The sequence below is a fragment of the Erpetoichthys calabaricus genome, chromosome 16 (assembly GCF_900747795.2).
Source record: "Erpetoichthys calabaricus chromosome 16, fErpCal1.3, whole genome shotgun sequence".
NCBI classification, from domain to species: domain Eukaryota; kingdom Metazoa; phylum Chordata; class Cladistia; order Polypteriformes; family Polypteridae; genus Erpetoichthys; species Erpetoichthys calabaricus.
The window spans coordinates 81,100,188-81,113,866 of NC_041409.2; the positions used below are offsets into that span (position 1 = coordinate 81,100,188).

Consider the following 13,679-nt stretch of genomic DNA (forward strand, 5'->3'; position numbering starts at 1 on the left):
TTTTCCAAACTTTGTAACGTAAAATGTTCACAGCAGCAGGAGAACCCAAAGCATGGTGCCTACTCTCCGGGCACAAAGTGACCTCAGAACATCTTCCTGTGACTTGACAAAAGATAAGGTGCTGTTCAATAGAAGTTTGTTTTACGTAAGCACACACGCCAAAGCGATTCGGCTTCTTTAGGACGAAGTGAAATGGATGTTTATAGTTAAATGCCAACTGTATTCGAGTGGGTGGCCTCCGGTTTCCTCCTACTTGCTTGCTACCTGGTCAAATGGAAACACTGTATTGCTTGTAAGTGAATAAGCGTGCCTTGCGATGGACAGGAATACAAGGATATATGATCTATCAATGTTAAAAAAAAAGTCATGGGTTCTTAAAAATTGCAACACCCGGCTTCAATTACTTCTCACTTTCTTTTTCATTAATAATAATGCATTTTATTTATATAGCACCTTCCCCGTGCTCAAGGTACGCACAGGTGGGCTGTGCTGTACCCACAAAGTACCCAAGAGGATGTAATCTACAGATTGTTTGGGAAGGCATGTGTCGCTCTGGATAAGAGCGTCTGCTAAATGATGTAAATGTAAAATGTAAATGTATAAATTGGGCATGTAAATATTAGGGCTACATTACCAGTCAAAGGTATGGACAACCCGGAAATTTTCAAGTTTTTATCAAGTGCAATGGACAAAGTGGGTTGGCAGGACTTTTAAATGAAAGCATATGGGTGAACGGGCATCCCGACCCGGTTGGCTAGTGATACTTTACCTGGTCGAGCTGGGTGTTATAATGGATGGACAGGGCCATGTGCATCCCCTGTACTCTGGGTGATGATATCCCTCTGGCATGCATGCCGTTTGGACACCCGCAGGGCTGCGTAGGAGTTGTAGTTTTGTGAGCAGCCCTGTTGGGGGTCCTTGGGTGCCACTAGGAGGAGCTGCTGGAAGCAGACTCTCCTGTCCCAGGGAGATTCCACCTGACCATGTGTGATAGCACCAGAAGTACTCCTGGTTCTGTTATAAAGGAAGCTGCTCCGCTTCACTCAGGAAGTCAGAGTCAGGAGAGTCGCCGGATGAAGGCCACGTGGGTGGAGTAGAGAAGGGGAGAGTCATATTGCTGGATCTGTGGTGTGTATTACGGTATTTGTGGCAATGAATCTCTTTATTGGTGTCTGGAACTGTGTCTGTGCTGTTGTGTCTGGGGTTTGGGGTGCTGCATCGCCCCCTAGTGGCTCGCACGAGATAGCATTAAATTGCTTTAAAAAAGATGGCAAAGACATTACTAATATTGTTAGTGGCTACTAACACTTGAAATGACTGATTTTTAGTTTATTATTCATACAGTGCATCTGGAAAGTATTCACAGCGCATCACTTTTTCCACATTTTGTTATGTTGCAGCCTTATTCCAAAATGGATTAAATTCATTTTTTTTCCTCAGAATCCTACACACAACACCCCATAATGACAACGTGAAAAACGTTTACTTGAGATTTTTGCAAATTTATTAAAAATAAAAAAACTGAGAAATCCCATGTACATAAGTATTCACAGCCTTTGCTCAATACTTTGTCGATGCACCTTTGGTAGCAATTACAGCCTCAAGTCTTTTTGAATATGATGCCACAAGCTTGGCACACCTATCCTTGGCCAGTTTCGCCCATTCCTCTTTGCAGCACCTCTCAAGCTCCATCAGGTTGGATGGGAAGCGTCGGTGCACAGCCATTTTAAGATCTCTCCAGAGATGTTCAATCGGATTCAAGTCTGGGCTCTGGCTGGGCCACTCAAGGACATTCACAGAGTTGTCCTGAAGCCACTCCTTTGATATCTTGGCTGTGTGCTTAGGGTCGTTGTCCTGCTGAAAGATGAACCATCGCTCCAGTCTGAGGTCAAGAGTGCTCTGGAGCAGGTTTTCATCCAGGATGTCTCTGTACATTGCTGCAGTCATCTTTCCCTTTATCCTGACTAGTCTCCCAGTCCCCCACAGCATGATGCTGCCACCACCATGCTTCACTGTAGGGATGGATATTAGCCTGGTGATGAGTGGTACCTGGTTTCCTCCAAATGTGACGCCTGGCATTCACACCAAAGAGTTCAATCTTTGTCTCATCAGACCAGAGAATTTTCTTTCTCATGGTCTGAGAGTCCTTCAGGTGCCTTTTGGCAAACTCCAGGTGGGCTGCCATGTGCCTTCTACTAAGGAGTGGCTTCCGTCTGGCCACTCTACCATACAGGCCTGATTGGTGGATTGCTGCAGAGATGGTTGTCCTTCTGGAAGGTTCTCCTCTCTCCACAAAGGACCTCTGGAGCTCTGACAGAGTGACCATCGGGTTCTTGGTCACCTCCCTGACTAAGGCCCTTCTCCCCCGATCGCTCAGTTTAGATGGCCGGCCAGCTCTAGGAAGAGTCCTGGTGGTTTCAAACTTCTTCCACTTACAGATGATGGAGGCCACTGTGCTCATTGGGACCTTTAAAGCAGCAGAAATTTTTCTGTAACCCTTTCCAGATTTGTGCCTCGAGACAATCCTGTCTCTGAGGTCTACAGACAATTCCTTTGACTTCATGCTTGGTTTGTGCTCTGACATGAACGATCAACTGTGGGACCTTATAGACAGGTGTGTGCCTTTCCAAATCATGTCCAGTCAACTGAATTTACCGCAAGTGGACTCCAATGAAGCTGCAGAAACATCTCAAGGATGATCAGGGGAAACAGGATGCACCTGAGCTCAATTTCAAGCTTCACGGCAAAGGCTGTGAATACTTATGTACATGTGCTTTCTCAATTTTTTTATTCTTAATAAATTTGCATAAATCTCAAGTAAACTTTTTTCATGTTGTCATTATAGGGGGTTGTGTGTAGAATTCTGACGAAAAAAATGAATTTAATCCATTTTAGAATAAGGCTGTAACATAACAAAATGTGGAAAAAGTGATGCGGTGACCTCAGTCCCAGAGATGGGGGAGCACATCTCTGAGTCCCCAGACTCTGCTTCCTCATTAGAAGGCATGTTAGTGGGATTGAGGAGGTCTTCAAAGTACTCCCCCCACCGACCCACAACGTCCCGAGTCGAGGTCAGCAGCACACCATCCCCACCATATACAGTGTTGACACTACACTGCTTCCCCCTCCTGAGACGCCGGACGGTGGACCAGAATCTCCTCAAAGCCGTCCGAAAGTCGTTCTCCATGGCCTCCCCAAACTCCTCCCATGCCTGAGTTTTTGCCTCAGCAACCACCAAAGCTGCATTCCGCTTGGCCTGCCGGTACCTATTAGCTGCCTCCAGAGTTCCACAGGACAAAAGGGGCCGGTAGGACTCCTTCTTCAGCTTGACAGCATCCCTCGCCGCCGGTGTCCACCAACGGGTTCGGGGATTGCCGCCACGACACGCACCGACCACCTTACGGCCACAGCTCTGGTCAGCCGCCTCAACAATAGAGGCATATAACATGGCCCATTCGGACTCAATGTCCCCCACCTCCCTCGGGACATGGTTGAAGTTCTGCCAGAGGTGGGAGTTGAAGCTACTTCTGACAGGGGGCTCTGCCAGACGTTCCCAGCAGACCCTCAGAACATGTTTGGGCCTACCAGGCCTGACCGGCATCCTCCCCCACCATCGAAGCCAACTCACCACCAGGTGGTGATCAGTTGACAGCTCCGCCCCTCTCTTCACCCGAGTGTCCAAGACATGTGGCCGCAAGTCCGATGACACGTCCACAAAGTCAATCATCGAACTGAGGCCTAGGGTGTCCTGGTGCCAAGTGCACACATGAACACCCCTATGCTTGAACATGGTGTTCGTTATGGACAATCCGTGATGAGCACAGAAGTCCAATAACAAAACACCACTCGGGTTCAGATCGGGGGGGCCATTCCTCCCAATCACGCCCTTCCAGGTCTCACTGTCATTGCCCACGTGAGCATTGAAGTCTCCCAGCAGAACGAGGGAGTCCCCAGAAGGTATGCCCTCTAGCACCCCCTCCAGGGACACCAAAAAGGGAGGGTACTCCAAACTGCTGTTCGGCGCATACGCACAAACAACAGTTAGGACCCGTCCCCCCACCCGAAGGCGGAGGGAGGCTACCCTCTCGTCCACCGGGGTAAACCCCAATGTACAGGCTCCAAGTTGGGGGGCAATAAGTATACCCACACCCGCTCCGAGCCTCTCACCAGGGGCAACTCCAGAGTGGTACAGAGTCCAGCCCCTCTCAAGGAGATTGGTTCCAGAGTCCAAGCTGTGCGTCGAGGTGAGTCCGACTATATCTAGCCGGAACCTCTCGACCTCGCGCACAAGCTCAGGCTTCTTCCCCTTCAGAGAGGTGACATTCCACGTCCCAAGAGCCAGCTTCTGTAGCCGAGGATCAGACCGCCAAGGTCCCCGCCTTCGGCCACCAGCCAACTCACACTGCACCCAACCTCCTTGGCCCCTCCCATAGGTGGCAAGCCCATGGGAAGGGTGACCCACGTTGCCTCTTCAGGCTTTGCCCGGCCAAGCCCCATGGGTGCAAGCCCGGCCACCAGGCGCTCACCATCGAGCCCCACCTTCAGGCCTGGCTCCAGAGGGGGGCCCGGGTGACCCGCGTCCAGGCAAGGGAAAACGCCATCCAAATTTTTTATTCATCATTGAAGGTCTTTTGATACAATATCCATCCATCCATTATCCAACCCGCTATATCCTAACTACAGGGTCACGGGGGTCTGCTGGAGTCAATCTCAGCCAACACAGGGCACAAGGCAGGAAACAAACCCCGGGCAGGGCGCCAGCTCACCGCAGCCAATACAATATATATATGTTTAATTTTATCAACCATTTATATTTGTATTCCTGTGTTGGTAGGGGCCCCAGTGCACTGTTTTGCCCAGGGGGCCTATAATGCCGTTAAGATGGCCCAGGTTCAAGTGTGCCGTACAAAATGATGTCACAAGCAGTATCCTTTACCAGTAACCCCTAACTGGGACCATTTCATTAGCCTGTATTCCCCTGTGTTCTTTTATTGTGAAAACCATCTGACTGTGATGGCGTCACTGCAGCTTGTGTTCATCTTTGTATTCATTTGACTTTGAATCTGACGAGATCCATCCATCCATCCATTTTCCAACCCGCTGAATCCGAACACAGGGTCACGGGGGTCTGCTGGAGCCAATCCCAGCCAACACAGGGCACAAGGCAGGGAACCAATCCTGGGCAGGGTGCCAACCCACCACAGGACACACACAAACACACCCACACACCAAGCACACACTAGGGCCAATTTAGAAACGCCAATCCACCTAACCTGCATGTCTTTGGACTGTGGGAGGAAACCGGAGCGCCCGGAGGAAACCCACGCAGACACGGGGAGAACATGCAAACTCCACGCAGGGAGGACCCGGGAAGCGAACCCGGGTCCCCAGGTCTCCCAACTGCGAGGCAGCAGCGCTACCCACTGCGCCACTGTGCCGCCCATCTGACGAGATGCTTCCAGTATTTACAGGTCTACAGAGTGTGGCAGATGACCAGGGCTCCTTGCCCCACCGGGACACCACAAGAAGGGAAGATCCAGAAGAGGGGCCATATCTTCCCTGGTACGCAAGAGGGGCAGCACCCCTGGATAGTGCTGTAGGACCCCTGTAGGGGTCCGTGGCCCACGCCAGGGGGCTCCTGGATGGTTCCTGAGACACGGACTGCAGCACTTCTGCCACACTAGGAAGATCATCATAAAAGGGGCTGCCTCACTCCATTCAGGGAGCCGGAGTCGGGTGGTAGTGGACAGAGCTTGCGAGAGAGGAATGGAGGTGGCAGAAGGAAAGAGTCAAAGAAAGGACTGAGTTATTGTAAGTCTTCTTGTGGCTGTGTTGTGCAAAACTAAAATAAAAGCGTGTGTTTTGGACATCTGACTGTCTCGGTGTCTGTCTGTGTCTGGGGCATCTTTCACAAGAGTCAGTATTTGTGTGAGTGTTTGGACCTGAACAGAACGTGTTAAACGTTGAGCGCCTACTGCAGCAAAACTACATACATTTATTTGATAAGGTGACAGACAGTGGGACTGTAGCAATAAGATTATTGTGTGCTATTGTAATCCGTGAAGATTATTTTATTTTACAGCTCATAAACGAACAAAGAAGGAAAGTGTGAGAGAAGATAGACAGAGGCATGTGAAGGACACACACAGGTGGGCTATTTTAAAAGTACTAATGTCTACTTGACCAATATGGTTAAAACCAGTCTGTCATAAATGATGAGAAGTCCTGGAATAACCAGACAGCCCGTCTGTCAGTTGTCCATATCTGACCAGAACTCTGTGCGTATGTAAATAGGTGAGTGGTTATTATGACAAAGTCAGAAGCCATCTCCATGCCATCAAACATTTCTGCCAAATGAGCATTTCCCCACCTGAAGAACTGGCTGTGATGACTATACTGTTCCTTGGCTTGAATATGTACTGTATGTGCATTGTTTTATTATGGGAATGGAAGTTATATTTTAATAATAACATATATCTCTTTTTCTACCATATTTCTCTGCTCTGATTATGGTTACAAAAGGGATGGGCATTGGCTCTGGTCTGTTCAGCATCAAGAAAGGAAACATCCCAGGGGAGAAAGAGCGCCCCCTGCTGGATACAGGGACCAAATACATTAAGAATAAAGAATGAAGTGGATAGGACTGTAGTGAGAAGTCGAGCAAAATGACACCTTGTATTGGCTAACTAAAAACATTACAATATGCAAGCTTTCGAAGCAACTCAGGCCCCTTCTTCAGGCAACGTGTAATACAGAAACTGGAGTTCCCTGCGTTTATGTAGACACCAGGACAGAGACGGCATTGGAAAACCTTTAAGTGAGACATCTTAGATGTAAAAAATTAATAGACCTCTTCAGGCTAAGATTCATTCAGCAAGAGAAGAGAACAATGGCTGGTCAAGATCTTTGGATAAGATAACTGTCCAACAGAGTCTTTTGAAGTTTCTGATGTGGATCTGTAGTCAGGCTGTCTGGGTCAGTCCGAGAGATGCAAACAATCCTCATATCTGGCCATTAAACTCGTGTCTCTATTCAAACCATGTTGCAATGTGTTAAATTGTAGTATGAGTTTAACTTCCCATTCTTTTCTCTCTTGCTGTGTTCTGAAGTTGCCCATAAGCCCTGTGACTTTAAACTCCCTTTCGCAGTGTCCATGGCTGTTTAAGTGAGATGCTACAGGGACAACTGTGTTGCCAAGCTTGTGTGGATAGGACTGGCGAGCTTTGTTGGGCCGAATGGCCCATTCTCATCTCAACTGTTCTCATTTTGCTATTTAAGGTGGAGGTTGACCCTCAGAAAAGTAGGTTTCAGGCTTCTGGAGTAAAAGCTTCATTTGAAAGCACTGGTAAGGGAGTCCAATCCAAAATAAGGAATTCTGAGTGCAGTCGTAAAAAAATCCAACTCAACTAATCTTATAAGCCCTTGTAAAATGGCATACATGTACAGACTAAGGCGGTTATTCAAAAGCCATGTGGACTGCTGGCACTTGGCAACAATGCTTCATGCTTAAAAGGTGGCAGAGCCTGTTCAGAGCAAGTATTTGGTTTAGTGGCAAAAGACTTTGCGCAGACTCCATTTAGTTTGAAGAGTGGCAGATGAACTCTAGTTGTCTAAGTTTGGTCTAGTTCATTTATAGCAACAGATCTAAAAATGTGTATGTGGTGATTTCTGTAGCTTTAGCAACACTTTAGGTGGGTTAGTAGCACTCAAATTGCAAAGGCTCTTTTCCCAAAGTGAATTGTCGGTTTATCATTGTGTGCCTTTATGTTTCTATTATGGCAGTAAACATTCTAAGGGACTACTCTAAAAAATGACCAAGGGAATAACTACTGGATTGGCAGTGTGGCCATTTAGTGGCTAAGATGTAAACGTTTGAATTACAAGAATGCCATTTTCTTTGTTTTATATATTGTAATATGGCGCTATATTGCGCCCGACCCAGCACAGACTCACACGGAGGCACATGTAAAAACACAAACAGAACTTTTATTTTCTTCACCTGTGGGGCACGTCTGTGAACCCCACAGGCACAACACAGTCCAAAATAGCACAAGCAACAACACAACACTCCCTTCTGGCACCACCACTCCTCCCGTCAAGCTTCATCCTCCTCCTCCACTGAGTGGTGGTTGCTGGCCTCTTTAATAGCCCACCAGGAAGTGTTCCAGGTGCTTGATCACCTGTTTCTGATTACACTTCCGGGTGGGGCTGAAGACTCATCCAGCCAGGCTCAGGGACCCATGCAGGGCTGTGGAGAACTCCATCACCCATGGATCCCTGTGGGAAGCTGAGGCACCACCGTCAGCCAGGGAGGCTGCCACCAAGTGTCCTGGGGGAGGTATTGAGCATCCCATGGTTGCTCCCCAGGTACATATGTCAAAGGGGCATCCCAGCCGGTCATGGGACCCGGCCGTCCACCACAATATATATATATATTTTGTTAATCCCCAAAGAGAAATTGGCTTTTTGCATGACCATGGTTTGGGGTGCCATGTCATCTGCTGGTGCTGGTCCATTGTGTTTTCTGAGGTCCAAGGTCAACGCAGCCGTCTACCAGGAAGTTTTAGAGCACTTCATGTTTCCTGCTGCTGACGAACTTTATGGAGATGCATATTTCATTTTCCAACAGGACCTGGCACCTGCACACAGTGCCAAAGCTACCAGTACCTGGTTTAAGGACCATGGTATCCCTGTTCTTGATTGGCCAGCAAACTCGCCTGACCTTAACCCCATAGAAAATCTATGGGGTATTGTGAAGAGGAAGATGCAATACGCCATACCCAACAATTCAGAAGAGCTGAAGGCCACTATCAGAGCGACATGGGCTCTCATAACACCTGAGCAGTGCCACAGACTGATCGACTCCATGCCACGCCGCATTGCTGCAGTAATCCAGGCCAAAGGAGCCCCAACTAAATATTGAGTGCTGTACATGCTCATACTTTTCATGCTCATACCTTTCAGTTGGCCAACATTTCTAAAAATCCTTTTTTTGCATTGGTCTTAATTGATATTCTAATTTTCCGAGATACTGAATTTGGGACTTTCATTAGTTGTCAGTTATAATCATCAACATTAAAAGAAATAAACATTTGAAATACATCAGTCTGTGTGTAATGAATGATACTAATATACAAGTTTCACTTTTTGAATGGAATTACTGAAAAAAATCAACTTTGTCATGATATTCTAATTTTATGACCAGCACCTGTATATGTTTTGAGTATTCATCTTATTCAAATATTTTGAAACGTATAAAGCACCCACCTTGCACTTCAGTTTTGAAATATGCTGTACGGTAAAAAGGATGACAGCTCACATTTCGGCATTGACTAAATATAGCCTGATGTGTGCCATACCTATTAAGCATTTGATTTTAAAATCTTGTTGCTAGTTTTTAAATCTTTACATGGGCTTGCTCCTGACTATTTATCTGAATTGTGTGCTTTACACCAGCCATCTAGTCAGCTGTCTCTGGCTGTCCCTCGTACCAAGTGTAAAACTAAGGGGGACAGGGCCTTTGCAGCTGCTGCTCCTTGCCTGTGGAACTCTTTACCTCATCATATAAAGGAGTCGTCTACAATTGAACTGTTTTAAACAAGATTAAAGACTCATTTCTATTCACTTGCATTCCTTGACCTTCAGTAATACTGATGGTTTCCTCTTTGTGATTATATAACATTACTTCTATTTTTTATTTATGTAACATTACTTCTATTTATTATGTATTTTTTTTTTGTTCATATATTTTATTTCAGTTTATGTTTTATGTTAATTGTTTTGCTTTTCTTTTCTTCTATTATTGTAAAGCACTTTGGCCACAGCATTACTATGTTGTTTTAAATGTGCTATATAAATAAATTGACATTGACATTGACATTAAGCACCTTTGGATGGTGTTCACTAAAGGAAGGGGCTATTTAAAATCATAAGGGTTACAGTTCAGGCCTCACCCTTGAGATTTTTGTAAACCTGAGCGATTATTCATATGGTAGAAACATGGAAACAGTTTTATCATGCCTGTGACGCATGTTAGGTTGCTATCACCACTGGCCTGTCCCACCCAGTTCATCACTTGTTCCAAAAATTCCCCTCTGGTAAATGCTTTAGGTCAATGAAAACTAAAACCTAGACACCTCTAAAGTTTCTTTCCCTGAGCCATAGCCCTTGCCGACTAGTAGCTTGTCCTCCTTGCTTAAGTGTGTGTTCCTTCATATACCGTCTTTTTCCGAAAATAAGACACTGTCTTACTTTCTTTTTTGGTCCAAAATACGCACTAGGGCTTATTTTCGGGGGAGGACAAAAATAAAAGTATATTTATATATTTTTATTTAATATTTATTTATTTTACACAGAATACAGAAATTAAAATTGATTCAATTACAGTCATGTCATCTTCTTCTGGAACATCGTCATAAATCAAGATTTACACCCCTGGAGTCTTCCACAATTCCCTTTTTGTACTCGACGGAATAGCTCTTTCGTTTTGTACTCATTTTAACTGCGGTTAAAAATTATTCACTTTATAACAAATAAAATTACGTATGAGGAAATAATCAGACTTACAAGACTGAAATGAACAAACACTGTATCTGCACTGTCGCTCAATGTAGACTGCTGCCTTAACGAACAATTATTTATAGTGTGCGCCAACGACGCGTTCCGTCGCATTCCGCATATGCATGCCCCCCTCCACCCCCTCCCCACCTCATTCGACCATACTCTGCGATACGCGCGACGCAGTACAACACAGCAGAGCAGAGCGGACACAATATTTATGTATTCATGCTGCCTTATGTTGTATTTTTAAGATAAATTCCAAGAATTAATTTGAAACGAACTGTAGAGGTAAACAATGAATTTCTCGGAATATTTTATTTCAAACATTTCTCTGAAATACGAGTATTAGGGAAGCTAAACATACTTAATAAATCAACAGCATTTTTTAACGAATTCTTTTTTTCACATTATTTTAACTAGGGCTTATTTTCGGGGGAGGGCTTATATTACAAAAAGTTCCGAAAATCTCGATAGGGCTTATTTTCGGGGGATGTCTTAATTTCGGGAAAAGACGGTATAAAGGTGTGTGTGTGTGTGAGTGAGTGAGTGTGTGCATATGCTCATGTATGTGTGTGCGTTGTAAATACCACAGGGGTTGGACGGGCATCCTGACCAGAAAAGGGGATGGTTCCTTACCCGGACGGGAGGCTCCGTGCAGGCAGATTGGCATCCCAGGGGAAAGGAAGGAGGCAGACCTGGAAGTGATGGCTGGAGTGGATGGACAAAAAGCCCACTGAAAGATGTTGCTGGGGTCTCTTTATTCCCCCAGAATGCTAGATGGCAGCTAGGAAGTGTAATTCGGAAACACAGCCCTGCTGGGGTCCGTGGGTGCTGCAAGGGGGCGCTGCAGGGAGATGTGCGCTCTGATAAATGGGACTTCCATCAGGCAGTAGCCCGGGCACCAGAAGTATTCCCAGGTCCTCAATGAAAGCTTATTGGAGCTGGGAGGACATGGAGCAACACTCAACTGGAGGAGGGTGGTGTGGTGGTGAGAAGAGAGTATTGTGGAGAGAAACAGAGAGAGAAAGAAAGAAAACCTGTGTTTCTGCAATTGCACCTTTGTGGAGGTATTGTGCTGAATAAACCTTCCATTATTTGAACCCGAGACTCTTTGTGTGTTCGTGTTTTGGGGTTTGGTGCTTGCTGACAGCCCAGTTCCATTACAGTATGAGCATACGCACTATACACACACATGCTTTCTTTCATTTGTGCATCTCCTTTATAGTTGTGCAACTGTTTATAATGCATATTGTTTAACTTGTTATTTATGTTTGTTTTATGTGAGTTAGTGCTCTGTTATGAACATCCCCAAAACTACCAAGTTCTGGCAAGTAAAAGTTGTGGCCTGCAGGGGGCGCACCAGCTGCTCAAACCCGACACAGACAGACACCAGGCATAAAAAGTTTAGCACAACACACATTTATTATCATGGGAAACGCTTCCCAATCGTTCCCACAGCAGTACAGTATACCAAGCACAATAAACAGCACTTTCTTTCTTTCTTTCTTTCTTTCTTTCTTTCTTTCTTTCTTTCTTTCTTTCTTTCTTTCTTTCTTTCTTTCTTTCTTTCTTTCTTTCTTTCAGTTGCCTCCACTCCTTCTCCAGCAAGTGTTGTCTTCTCCCTCCCAACTCTGGCTCCGGGAGTAGTGGTGGCCTGCTCCTTTTAAGCTGGACCTCGGAGTGCTCCAGGTGGCTTGTTAGCATGGTGTGGAATCACTCCTAGGTGTGGTGAAACCCAACATAGTAGGGTTCTGCCATCTCTGTAACTCCCCCTGGCAGTGTGGCAGTGCCCATGGAACCCAACTGGGCTGCAGTGAGCTCCAACTTCCATCGTGCCCTGCGGGAATCCATGATGCCACAGCAGGCCTGGGTTGGGTTGGGTGCCCACTAGCATCCTGGGGGGGATAATGCCCTGAGCCCGCTCTATCCCCTGGTCCTTCCATCCAACTGGTGTCCTCCTGGCCATACGTGTCAATGTTCTTCTCATTCTAATTTAACTTAAACTTACAATAAAACTTAAACAGAGGTGCTCTCTTGGAGGCCTTTTAGTTACAGGCTCATTCCATAATGGTGTAATAAGAAGTGCTCTTGGGTGTCTTTTCTGCCCACTGCTATCAGGCTATTTTACCCATTATATTTATTTTTATTTATTTATGTTATTTGTTGACTAATTGATTGATTGGCTGGCTGTATTATCTGTCCTGTGAGTCTGTATCCTTGTTTTTTACGTTTCTGATGGTGTATGCATTTGAATTTACCCTTAGGGGTAATGAGAAGTTTAGAAAAATGACACCTTTTATTGGCTAACTAGAAATATTATGATATGCAAGCTTTTGAGGCAACTCGGATGTAATTGCCTGAAGAAGGGGACCAAGTTGCCTCAAAAGCTTGCATATCGTAATCTTTTTAGTTAGCCAATAAAAGGTGTCATTTTGCTTAACTTCTTGCTACATCCATCATGGCTCACACAGTGTAACACTCTAGTCCCTTAGGAGTAATAAACTATCTAATTGAATCGAATCATATCTTGCCTTGCCCTGCCTTGCCTTGCCTTGCTTGGCCTGGTCTGATCTGATCTCACTGACTCTGTAACTTTGAGTGAGTCACTTTACATTTGTAGAGTGTGCAGGAGGTTTTATTGTACTAGTAATGCATTTTGGGATGGCATTCACTATGCAAAGGCACAGTAAAAGTCACAAAGGTTTCGATTCAGTGTCCAAGGTGTAATTACTGTACAGCCCTGAGTAAACCCCTTCGTTTGCTGTTGCTCACATTGTGCTCAAAGTGTTCTGCAAAATGTGTGCGGTAACCGTAAGGTACCTTGGAATTGAATTTACAATGAAATGGCACTATATAAACGGTGATGTTTGTGAGTTAAGCCTATTAGCTAAGGTATTTAGTCTAAAAAAAAAAAATATTTCAAAATCACTCACTGCTGACTGACTTTTTGAAACTGAGTGGAATTTTTCAGCTGCTAGTGCGCAGTCATTCTTGAAATAGGAAAGTACTGATTTGCAAGTTTCCTTTGATGCCTGAAATGAATATATATAGACACAGCTAATATGTTTGCCGTATCTAGCTGATGATACCAATCTTGATAATCCTTGACCATTCAATGT

General features: G+C 45.4%; 1 protein-coding gene across 1 annotated transcript in view; it reads right to left on the bottom strand.

The window, feature by feature from the left end:
* The window catches only part of LOC114666516 (RAS guanyl-releasing protein 1-like), a 224,542-nt gene that overhangs the window by 113,178 nt on the left and 97,685 nt on the right, over positions 1-13,679 (bottom strand). The window lies entirely within an intron of this gene.